The sequence below is a fragment of the Ursus americanus genome, chromosome 4, assembly GCF_024610735.1.
Source record: "Ursus americanus isolate L20-20 chromosome 4, mUrsAme1.1.p, whole genome shotgun sequence".
Classification (NCBI taxonomy): domain Eukaryota; kingdom Metazoa; phylum Chordata; class Mammalia; order Carnivora; family Ursidae; genus Ursus; species Ursus americanus.
The window spans coordinates 91,187,386-91,199,904 of record NC_142130.1 but is presented as its reverse complement, the minus strand read 5'-3'; positions in this window follow the sequence as shown (position 1 = coordinate 91,199,904).

Sequence of the window (12,519 nt, the reverse complement as noted above, 5' to 3'; positions counted from 1 at the left end):
GTGGCCAGGGAGGACCAAACGGAAGTCTGGGCGTGGCCAGAGAAGAAAGAGGTCTGGGCGTGGCCAGGGAGAGGGAGGGCGGGGCGTGGTCAGGGAGAACAGGTCCAATTTTGTGGAACATGGTCACCTTTCAACTTTGACGTATTTCCATGCATTCAGACGTTCCCGCAAGGTTTTTTAATTAAGTAAGTGCAATTTATCAAATATGAAATGCAGTGTAATTTTCCCTTCTTTCTTCCAAGAATATGCCCAAACTGTAGCCTTACCCTTTTTTGAATTCTAATATGCCAATGTTTCCCACCTTCCCCGCGTGTGTGTGTTTAAGGAAGAGGAAGGCTGTTGGTTCTGGAAAAAGTGTAACTAGACTCTGAAACCAGTCAGAACTCCCATACTCCAAGAAGACTGGGAGATGGTTCCCTGCGGGGTTCTCCCTGTCATATTCTTCCTCCAGAGGCTTCCAGCTCCCACCACCCTCACCCCGTTTGGCCCCCTTATTTCTCATCTCCACCCCCAAGTTCTCCGACTTTGTGTCCGACATCCCAGCCTTTGCCCTCGAGGGTCTCTCCCCTTCCCCTCCTCCCCTGGCTGCTCCCGCCTGGAGCTTAGGGGCTTCCTCCGAGCCTCCGGGGTCTGCAGGGAGTCTGCAGACCGTGAGGCAGGTCACTCCAGGGCTCTCCGCCCCTGCTGCCCCTCCTCTGCGTCCCACTAAACTGTACCGACTCATCCGGAGGCCGGAGCGCTGGGAAAGCAGGGACCAGTTTGCACTAACCCATGCAGTGTCCCTGGACCATGGTAAGCACTGCACACACACACACACACACACACACACACACACACACACACACACACACACACGGGGAATGCCCTAAAGAATGAAAAGGTGGAAGTCATCATATTAATTTTGCATTTCCTCAGTTTGAGTCCCGTCTTTCAGATCATATTCAATTTCTCATCTTCTGCTATTGTTATTATTATTATTATTACTGGCATTATCATAAAAATTTACTAGGGCCAATTTTCATTTCCTCTCAGTTGACTATTCAGTATTTTAGCACAAAAATACCTCTTTGAGAGATGAGCAAAGCCATTAGGTAAAATTAATTGGCATAATTAAAAAGCAAATTGTGTTCCTGGAAAGCCCAGCTTTTAAGAGCTGGTTCCGGGCAGCTCTGCTGGGGAGCAGCCGTTCCCGGGGTTTACTCTGCTCTGCTCCCTGCTTTGTTGCACGGCTGCTGGTGGTTCTCACTGGTAGGCGCTATTAGTGGCGGTGACACATTAATTGAACCTCACTGCTTCCAGGTGTGTGGCACACTCCGCGGTCACCAGTGCAGGGGTCTCATGTGTATTCAATTACTGCGGCGAAATGAAGGAATGCAACCTGTCATACGTTCAAGTGTCAATTACCACCCCTCACCCGGCTGCCCGCAAACTGAACCAATCAGCCGCCGTCCCTGCGGAGCACGTTCTGTTTGGGCTGGACACTCTGCAAACGGTGTGCTTGTTGGGGAGAAGTAGGGAGGAAACAGAACTGAGAGCGAAGGGCTAATGGGTTGGTAAATCCATCTTGCAAATTCAGGCACCGTGTTCGCGTTCAAGACTGCACTGTGGAGCGTTACAGGAGGTGGGCTGACCGCCCTGGAGCCATGGAGAGCAGAAGGAATTCACTCGAGGATACAACCGTCTGCTGGGAGCCCAGGGATGCCGATAAAATATCTGTCCTTATACATATCGGAGTTATATGGGGCTAGCTTCTGACACTGAACGTTTTAAATGTTTGCATTTAGCATCTGCTTAAATAAAGTGAAGAAAGGTATACCTACCTGTAAGTTTGGCCCCAAATATATGAATCTAAAACTGTGATAATTTGACAGTTGAAACATGGAAGTAATTTGTATAAGAACTGTTAAAAATAAGGTTTCTATAAGCCTTTTTCCCTTTGGATTCATTCAGGTGTGCACGACACCATGACACCCCATGGTCACCCCATGAGGCCCTCTTTGGAAGGAATTTTCTTTCCTTCCCTCCTTTTCTTTTCTTTTCTTTCTTTTTTTTTAACCTTCCTTCCTTTTCTTAAAAGGCATTTTTTTTGTAGCAGCCAGGAATAGTTATTATAATTAGTATTTATTATACTGTCTTCCTTTTCCAAACTTGCAGTAATCAATCATGTTTACCCCCCTTCAGAATGGCCCTGTATGGAATAAGTATTATCCCCCTTTCTCATAGCAACAACAAAAAAAAGGGTTAACAGTCTCATTCAAGGACACCTGACAAATTATTCTGTATTAGGAACCACAGTTGTTTAAGCTCCACTATTGCTTAAACATGTCATGTTTTTACTCTTCCTTACTGTTCCTTCATTTTGGGATGCTGGGAGCCTTCTTCCCCATGCTGACCCATGAGTCCATTCATCAGTCAGCAGATACTTAAATGCCTACTTTAAAATGTGTTAATTGTAGGAAAAAGATTCTTTGGTTGAAAGAATAGAGATCGAATTCCAAACCTCAAAACCACACTGAATTCCCATTACTAGGAAAAGTGGTCATTGTTGGTACAACTTAATGACGGTTTCTCGTCCTTCCCCCTCTTTCTGTATCTCTTCTTCTGACCCTTCCTTTCTCAAGGTCTTGCTGACTCATGTTGCTTTCTCCTCCAAATTCGGACATTGTTGCCAAACACACTGAACTCTGTGAAACTACTGATAGTCAACCATTTTTGACTTACGACGCTGGCAAGTTTCAGATGATTCAACCTCATACAAAGCTGCTACAGAGCTTAGTGGCCTCTGCAGTTATAACCAAACTGCACGGTACCTGGAAAAGAATTTTGAAAACAGTGCAATGCTACGTATCTAAGGTGCGTGGTACTGTTTTTACTATTGAAGCAATGACCTGTCTGCTTCTGGAATTAATAATTTACTCATGAAAGCCCTCAGTGAGGATCTATTAAAAAAAGCCACCTCTCTCTCTTTGTGTGGGGTGGTGGTGAGTGGGAGCCTGGTCAAGAAGGAGCACAGCTGGGCTTGTGCCCTCAGGAACTCTGCCGTGGACAAAAATAAGATGAGATCCCTTTGTGGACCAGCCTACCCCAAAGAGAGCAAGTGAGAGCAGGTGTGCCCTCGGGGCGGCCCCTCTGTCTGTCTAACTCACTCACCTAACATTAGTCTGACCATATCTTCATCATTACATGAGAACAAAACTCTTTAGTATGTGACCACATCTGTATTAATTATTTAAAAATAACAAAAGGCAAAGAAGAAAAAACATTCTGATGCTCTGCCCTTGATTGGGTTTTCTTGACTGCATTTGAGCGGCTGCAGACTCCGTCCCAGACACTGATGAGCTGGGAGCAGCAGGGCTCTCAGGACTTTCCTGCTGCGGCTGCACCAGAGCCTGGCGGGGTGAGCCAGCCCATGGGGCCCACAGTCCGGTGCCCCTGATTTTCTAATGACTTGGGCTCCAAACAGGGCAGGGGTCAGCTGGCTTGACCGTGTGTCTTAGTGTAACAAAATGTCACAGACCAGGGAGCTTAAACAACAGACATTTACTTCTCACAGTGCTGGAGCCAGAAGCCCAAGTTCAAGGTACTGGCTAGTTGGGGTCCTGGTGAGAGTCTGCTTATTGTTTCGCAGATAGCCGCCTTCTTGCTGTGTCTTCACATCCTGGAGAGGGGAGTGGGGAGAGGGAGCGAGAGAGGGAAAGCTCTTTCGTGAGTCTTCTTATAAGGACACTAATCCTGTTCCCGGGGGCTCCACCGTCATGGCCTAATTACCTCCCAAAGACCCCACCTCCAGATACCATCACCTTGAAGATTAGGCCTTCAACATCTGAATTTGGGGAGGACGCAAACATTCAGTCCACAGCACCATGTTAACCAGGCAGTTTAATGAAATCCACTGAGCGGACATATTGACAATCTCAGCCTCTGTCTTTCCCATCTCAATCCAGAAGCCTTTTCCCTTTTTCTTCCACCTGTGCATCTTTTAAATAATCTGTCTTGGTTCCCTAGAAAACAGAGCCTGAGGCAAGGATTAAGTACGAATGCTTTATTTGGGAGCTGCAATCTAGGGCAATGAGAGTGAAGGAAAGGGGAACTGAGAAGCAATGCAGGGAGCCGTGAAGACAGAACAGTTGCTTGGCAGGTATACTCATCAGCTCCACAGATGTCACTGTGTCTAAGAGTAGCTGGAGGGAGAAAGGGAGAAAACATTTATCTTCCCGAGCTTCCTCTGATCTCCTGCTTCCCTTGGTCCACATCCACCCTTTCGGGAGTTCATGCCCCTGTACAATCAAGTGTCTCTTCCCACTCCTTCCCAGCCAGGCAGAAGTCAGATCCTATGCCCTGTAGCGTGGATTTCATCCTACTTCAGTGAGCCCACAAAGGTCAGAAGGAGCCCGAGACACTGGGCATGGAGCTTCCTGGCCTCAAGCAGTAGAACCCTTGGGCCCAGTGGAGTTTGTCTACCTGTGAGGCCAAGCGAACAGCCAAGGGGCCCGGAGGCAGGTGAGGCTGAGAATCTGAGGGGCACATTAGGGGAGCCCATTCACATGTTCATGAATAAATAATCATTAATGCCTCCTTGGCTTAGGGCCTATGAAGACAAATCATGCCACAGGCATTAATTATACGTGTAATCAGGGGGACTCCAGCGTGGCATAAGATAGACACCCAATAGCACCAATAAAGTGCCATGGGATCCTGGTGAGGGGGAACACTTGTTTAAAAGAAATGTCAACATTCACAAGTTTACAAATGCTTATTAGCTTTATGAGTTTAAAGCTTTCACTACTGGAATTATCAAGGTGTTATTTAACCTGATTTTAAGTAACAGAAAAAAAAGCATCTCTAGTTTTTACTTCCGAGGTCACTGTTTCCACAGAGATTTGCTGAGATTGCTATGGCCACGTAGGGTGTTTTATTCAGTACTCAGTTCATTCAAGCTGCTTTATTCAGGACTCACCGTGGCCCATGGAGCAGGTTTATGACCCCTGTTGTATACAGGTTAGGTAACTTGCCCAAGATGGTGCAGCTTTCAGGCAGGAAAGGATTCTTTTCCAGGTTTCTGATTTCAAGTTCATTGCTGTGTATGATCTGAGGAAGCGAACAAGGGTTCGGGGAATGCCCACTTGGCAATCGATTTTCGAGGGCCTATTGAATAAGGGGGGGGCACGACTCAAGCATCTCCAGCAGCGAGCCGCAGGTGCTGATGAGCTCTGTGACACACGGGTGATCCAAAGAATAGATGGTTTCAAAACTGAACTGGCTCTGGCCTGCACCTCACTTTTTTTTTTTTTTAAGTGGACCCACTTCCCTGTTTATTTTGTTTGAATCAGTGTTGAATGGAACTGGCATGTGGGATTTGGTGACCTAGCTTTGCTTGATGGAGGTGACAAGAGGGTGAAGGTGAATGTGGGCTGGAGGGTGGTATGGGATGGAGACCTTGCTGGTCCCCCAGAGCTGGACAGGGACCAGCCTGGAGGTGACGAGGCAGGATGAGCTTGGAGCAGTTGTCTGTGAGGTCTGTTCTGTGACATCAGGAGCCACATGGGGATGGGGAGCAGGGGCTGGGTAACAGGATTCCTAAAACACCAAGAGCTGTTGCAGGGAAGAGACAGAAATCTATAAGACCAAGGCAACGCTGAGTCCCACGTGGGCTCAGTAGAGACAAGTGGCATTCTGGGAATTTAGATATGGTTTAAAAACCTCCTTTTGAAATAGTCTCCTGGCTTACATGCCCCCTGGCTCCAAGAGTTAGAAGGCCAGTCTAAATATGGGTCAAAATGCACAAAACAGGATGCTCTTGCTGGGAGAATCTGGAGAGATCAGGTTTGCAAAGGAGTCTTCAGTGCCTTGAGGCTCATAAAACCAGCCCAATGCAAGAAGCCAAAGGATTTGCATCATGCCCCTCATCAATTTTTTAAAGACCTGGTATTTCTGTTGGCCAGTCTTATCAGATCCAATACTCGTTTTGCCCTTGCCGTGGCGGGCAAGTGCTCTGATATCAACCACAGCATGAGGGACAAGCAGTGCATTTGGCATGCCATTTCCGAATGATTGGAGCCTCCCAGCAGCTCCGGCAGGAGACAGGGGATGGAATCGGGAGAGAAGCTGATTGCATGACTTTATTCCCTACCCTGGGGATAACCCGAGTCCAGAACCCTGGATTTCGTTTGTGACTTGCTTCTTCTCTCTCTTGCTTCCTCAGAAGGTGCTGTGGGCACGTCTCCATCACCCCAGGCTGGCTTGAGATCAAGCCTGGAGTCAGGAAACCCCTCCTTTCTGAGTCGCGGAGACCTTTCCTTGGAGCCCCCTCCCCCTTGACAAATAAAACCAGGGCATGGAGATCATTATGCCGCACATTATTAGGCAAAATTGGATTAATTAACCTCGTCTGGCCTCTCAGCTTGGGAGACAGAAAAAAACGAGGCCTAGTTCAAATGCAGCATTTTGAAAATGTCAGCCATGACTTGGTGATAAATATTTATAAATATATATGCTACGTATCAACAGGGTGGCCAGTGTATTTTTACATGTAAGTCCACAAAGGCAGTCTGTTGTTAACATGCATTCAAAGCAGCAGCCTTGAAAGGGCCATTATGGCTTGTACTATGAATGTTTATTAAGAATAATATGCAAAACGGGGCTCCATCTGAATGGGCCCATTGATGGGGTATCAGAGCAGCCAGGGCTGGGATGGCGGATCGTCAGGAATGATAATAATGTTCCTGACAGGACTCACCCCAGCCTGAGAGAGCGGTGTGATGTGTCACTGGCCCTGGCCACTTCTGGTTGTGGGTGTTTGTTCTGGAAACATTGACTTAGGGCTTGAGCTTGCCCTAAACCATAGTGCTTAGGACCTGAGTCATGGAGCCACATAGAGGATTTTCCCCCCGAATTGAGCTCCAAGTAGTAATTGGAGTTTTAGACGCGCATCCCAGCGAAATCTTTTCCTCCTCCTCACCCTCCGAGTAGGAAATATTTCCTGGGGATTTTCCTACATCTGTCCCTTCCCAGCCACTCCCGTGCTTTGCTGAGTAGAGACTCCCCCCGCTTAATTTCTTCTGGGCATCCCAGGATCCCTTCCTTTAGTTTTAGGAGACTTTCATTTCATTAACCAATATTTATTGAGTGCCTACTATGTGCCAGACATGGACCTAATACCGGGGCCACAGTGACAGGTAAGATAGACATGGTTCCTACTCACCCTCTTGGGAAGAGGCATAAAAAACAAGACAACAAAGAACAAGGATGACTTCAGAGGGACATGTCCCCAAAAGTGAAGTGGGGCCCATTAGGGAAGGTTTTTGGTTGGGAGTGGAGGGGTGGTGTTTTAGGATGGGAAGTCCAGGAAGCATCTTCAGGAATGATAAGTGGGTTGACAGCAAGCTGCATGAAGGAGCCAGCCTTCCATAGCCATGTGAGCATCTGAGGCTGGAAGGGTGTTCAAAGCAGAAGGAACAGCAAAGGCAGAAGGCCAAGGAGGTATGAACTTGGTGTGTTCAGGTTCAGAGGGGTAGAAAGATTGGTGTGGCAGAAGTCAAAGGGCGAGAGGCAGGTGGCCAAAGCACCGGAGGCTGTCCACCCTGGATGTTAGTCTTGGGAAACTGAAAATGGCTCCTGGAATGATGGCTTCTCTCAATCTAGAATTATCCTTGCTCAGAACATTCGGGGAAGCCTGGAGATATTTTTCAGGTTGTTGATTCAAAATCTCCCTCGTTCATTGTTTTATTTAGAAACATCCTGGGAAGCACCCATAGTCCATGGGTTTGGGGTATTTTCCCCAACTCTGGGTTTGAGTTTAACTCTGTCTGCCATAGCATTTTTCATCACAGAGCTTGACAGAACCTTCTTTTTTGATCCCAGTTCACTGGGAAGCTTCCAAGGTGACTTATTTCCCTTCAGACACTCCTTGGCGCACTTATCACTCAGCATGGTTAAAAGATAAAATTTAAAGAATCAACTTTATTTATTGTTCCAAGAATAGTTGACATCACGATCAATATATCTGGACAGAAGCTATTAACATTTTAATGAGTTACTCAGTAATATTCCAAAGATGTGTCAATGAGTCATGGCCCCTTTGATTAAGGATGTACTTTGGAAACTACTGTAAATATATATAAGAAAGGCCCAGAATGAGGAGCTGTCACCCATCAATCCTGGGAAGAAGAGTGAGGGTTCATGAATAAAGAAGCTCACAAGGTGACTGTCCCTGGGCTGTACAGTTTACTCTAAGAGAAATAACCTTTGAAAATGCCATTGGTCTCCACTAAATGACAAACAAAGAGGTCTAACTTTGTGAGTTGTCAGGTGTGTGTTGGGGGGCTGGGGAGTGGTGCTGCTGCAGACAAGGTGGGAAAGAAGTATCTGCACATCTTTCTTTTAGATTCAGATCCAGGACATGAATGAGAGGAGGCATAAAGCTTTGGAGGGGAAAACAAATCCAGAAAAAGGGGAAGTTGTTGGAAGAGAGGACTGGGCAGCTCTGAGAATGAGGGGCAGGGATGACAGGGACCAACAGAAGGACGTGTCCCCATGTGCTTCCAGTCCAGTGCGTTGAATGCTTTGGCATGAAGACCTTTTGGGTCTCCTCTCTCCCCTCCTTCATCCAACTCCCTAAAATTTCCTGGACAGGTACTCTTGAGGTCTCCCTGGATCTCACTGGGCTCTCGACTACTGTAATATAAAGCTCACCCCCTCCCGAGGGAAAGCAGCTATTGGGATCCAATTCTGACATTGGCCTATCCCTGGCAGTGGGGTCTCTGGAAGGTTCAGTTAATGCTGTGTTTATGCCAAGGGGTGAGGGCATACCACAAGACCCAGCTTACCTTCTGGTGCAGACAGAGAACCCACGGTTTGCTCCTGGGCTAGACCTGAGCTTGGGAGAAGAGGTGAAAGACTGAGGAGATGGTTGGGCTTTACTGATATTCTTCATCTTGTGAAGGTTCAAGTGATGAGCTATTGACTCATGAATCAGAGCACTGGAGATTGTGGGCTTCAGCAGCTTAAATCTATGGCAAGGAAAAGAAGTTGGTAAGTGGGAGTGAGGTAGGGTTGAGGGTGAGCCAAGGAAGCCATCCAAAAATGTTAATGCAGCTCTGGATTGGAAGGAGGATGTGGCGGGGGGGAACTGAAGTAAATTAACCAGCGTGCTGTGTTCTTACAATGGAGCCTGTGAATGCCAAGGAAATTTAAGTCAGAATAGATCCAGCATTTTCCATTCACTCTGCCATTTTGCTTTTATTTTTCTTTACTGAAAATAGGCAGAATTTGAAATCTGAATGACCCGAGTTCAATCCAGCACGCCTATTTACTAGCTGTGGATTTACTTCTCTGGATCACACAGTTTCAGCATTTGTAGAGTGTGACCAATAATACTGTTGCTACCCTACAGAATTATAATGAAAATCAAACAAGATAATGCATATAAAGCACTTACTTCAGTCTGGAGCATGCCGTCTAGATGGCAATCTCTTTTGTTGCTAACAACAGTGACATTCAACTGTTCTTATTTCTTACCTAATGGGAAAGGAGAAGGTGAGTGGCACCTATAACACTCTCTATACTGTCTTTCAAATAATTAGAGAACAATAGATCTGGTAGGTAACCTAACCGTTGCTCTTATTTTCCCTGAGATGACAGGTCATTGGTACATTCCTCCATTATTCTGAAATATGACAATTCTACAATAGACTTCTGGTTTGGGCAACCTAGTGGACTGAGTAGATATGGAATAGCTCTAGATGCAAATGCCCATAAAATCTGGACAACTACAGCAATTAAAAAGTCATAGCTGAAAAAAAAGGGAAAATCTCAGTGCTAGAAACTCAAAGGGAATTGGAAATCAGAGGGGAAGGAAGCAGTCTGTCACTAAGGTTGGAGCTACTGGAATGGAGTCTCACCTGAATTAGGTCTTATCACTCAGTTTAACACCCACTTAAATTCCTGCTTACTTGGAACTCAGACCCCCTGCATAAAGTCAAGACTCTTCAAAGACAACACCCTCTGAATGGGGTACTCAGAGACAAAAAAGGGTTTGTTTTTTTTTTTTTTCTATCCAAGGTTCTGAGTGGGGAAAGTAGTTATTCTATGAGAAATTAAAACTTTAAGCCCAAGCAAGATGCCATTTATAATATGAAATTACCTCTTTTGTGTGGTAATTCCAAATCTGAGGATTGACATAAAATTGGTCCCACAAACCAGACAACAAAGACTCTCTTCTGAAGAAACAATCCCAGATGAAGATAAGCTCATAGCAACTCTAGGACAGGACATCATGAACATGGGTTGACAGCGGAGTCAAAGAGAAGGACCCATTGTGTGTCAGCCATTGTGCCAGGGGCTGGGGACATTGCACACCATATAGGGTAGAGAAGCACCTGGAACCTGGAGGATAGGTCCAAAATAATGGCCCATCACAGCCCACCCTGTAGCTATTTATGGAAGAGGTAAGAGGTACTGAAGTGTCCCCAAAAGTTTTATTGGTGTAAGGGATACCTGTGGCTTTAGTTTACCCAGTGTTCTTTCCCCTGCCTCCTGGTAACAGTTACTCCCTTGTTTTGGTTCTGGCAAGACTGCCAATCACATACCCCACTTCTAGGCACAGTTATGGACACTTAGTCTGTTTGGTCGATCCTAGTATCCATCCCCTGGCTACAGTGAGTGTCCCAGAACCCAGACATGGGCATGGGACAAAAGCTAGGGCCAGAGGGTCCATTCTTACAGTTTTATGTATAGACGCTGGAAGATTGAGCTTTCTCTGTCCTTTAGGTTTGCTGAGATGGAATAGCATAGGGCTGGAGTCATCTGTGGCTATTCCTCACCTCTCCCAGCCCTACCCACCCAAACCACGTGCAAAGAGCCCGCCTGCAGTAATAACAGTGAGAGCTGATGTTTATGGAGCAGTCAGTAGGTGCCAGTCACTATTGTGAGAATTCCAGAATAACTCAATTCATCCTCACATCGGTCTTATGAGAAGGTTATTATCCCCATTTTGTAGATAGAGAAACTGAGATATAGAGAGTAAGTAAATTCTCCCAGGGCTACCCAGACACAGGTTATGGTATCCGGACTTAAACTCCAGTAGCTGGGCTTCAGAGCGCCCTGCCTTAACAATACACAGAGAGAAGCAGGAGCTTGAGAGAAATGGATCGATGGATGGATGGATGGATGCATAGTTAGCCAGACAGATAGGAGATCTGGTGATAACACAGGCATCCCTGGAATCTCTAAAGCTAGCTCTAGGAATTCCCAATTTTTCATGCGATTAAGTTTCCTTTTTTGTATCATTTGGCTTGAGTTGTTGTAACTGGCTTTGTTTGCTTTATTTTGTGTATGTTCCACACACTTTTCCACCCTCCTTCTCACAGTAGCACCAGCTTTGCCTTTGGGAACCATACCCAATTCCCAAAGTTTTCAGATCGAGCTTTCTCCAAGGTGCCTCACCCTCTGCTGGCCAAGTGGATGGAGCACAAGACCCAGGCCTGGCCATTCGGGGTGTCCTGTCTTCAGGCTAGTGATTGGCTCGGGGATGGCCATGTGACTGAAGCTGGGGCCATCAGCCTCCCTTGGGAATTTTATTCTGCAAAGGACCAGGAGACAATCTGTTTCTTCTGGACTTGCTGGGCCTGGAGGGTGGGTGTTGGAGCTGCTGGAGAGCTCCTTGGGCTCTTTGCTTTCCCGCAGCTGACTTCTCCCCTGGGATGTCCCATAGTTGTCTCATGCTCAGCCTATCCCCATCTCAGCTTAGCAGCTCCTCTCCAAACCTATCCTCTCTCACCATTTGGGCTTAGAACACAGAGAGATGAATCCATCCGATTTTAGGTACTGTTCCTAGAACTTGGGACCCCTTAAGTCAGGATGGGGCTTAAATAACTAAGGTTTCTTGTGTATCATCCTTCCTGCCACCTCCCCTCTTCCCACTGCCTGGCAAGCATCACAGCCCTGAGGCCTGTGTGGGCCCACAGAGCCCTGTGCTTCCAAGGCCCCACACTTGGTTTGAAGCTTTTCTATCACCTTCTTGAAATTCTTAATAATTTTTAAAAGATTTTATTTATTTATTTATTTGAGAGAGAGAGAGAGAACACCAGCTGGGGGAGGGGTGGGCAGAGGAAAGGGAGGAAGCAGACTCCCTGCTGAGCAGGGAGCCTGCCTCAAGCCTTGATCCCAGGACCCTGGGATCAGGATCATGACCTGAGCCTAAGGCAGATGCCCAACTGACTGAGCCACCCAGGCGCCCCCTCAATAATTTTTGAATAAAGGTCTCCATATTTTCATTAGCACCGGGCCTTGCAGACTGTGTAACTGCAGCTTCCCCCATCAAATTTTTTCCTGTTCATAGAGGGAAATGCAGCCCAATGGATTTCAGTTGGTTTTCTTCTCCTTTCTTTGACTTGTCTAAGCCCTTCAGCAGAAGTGCTATCAACCAAAAGGGAGTAGAAGGGGAGGAAAAGGAAGCAAGAACCCTGAGTTAATCCCAAACTGGTAAGTCTGCTTTGGAATAGTCAAGGGTGGAGGGTCGGG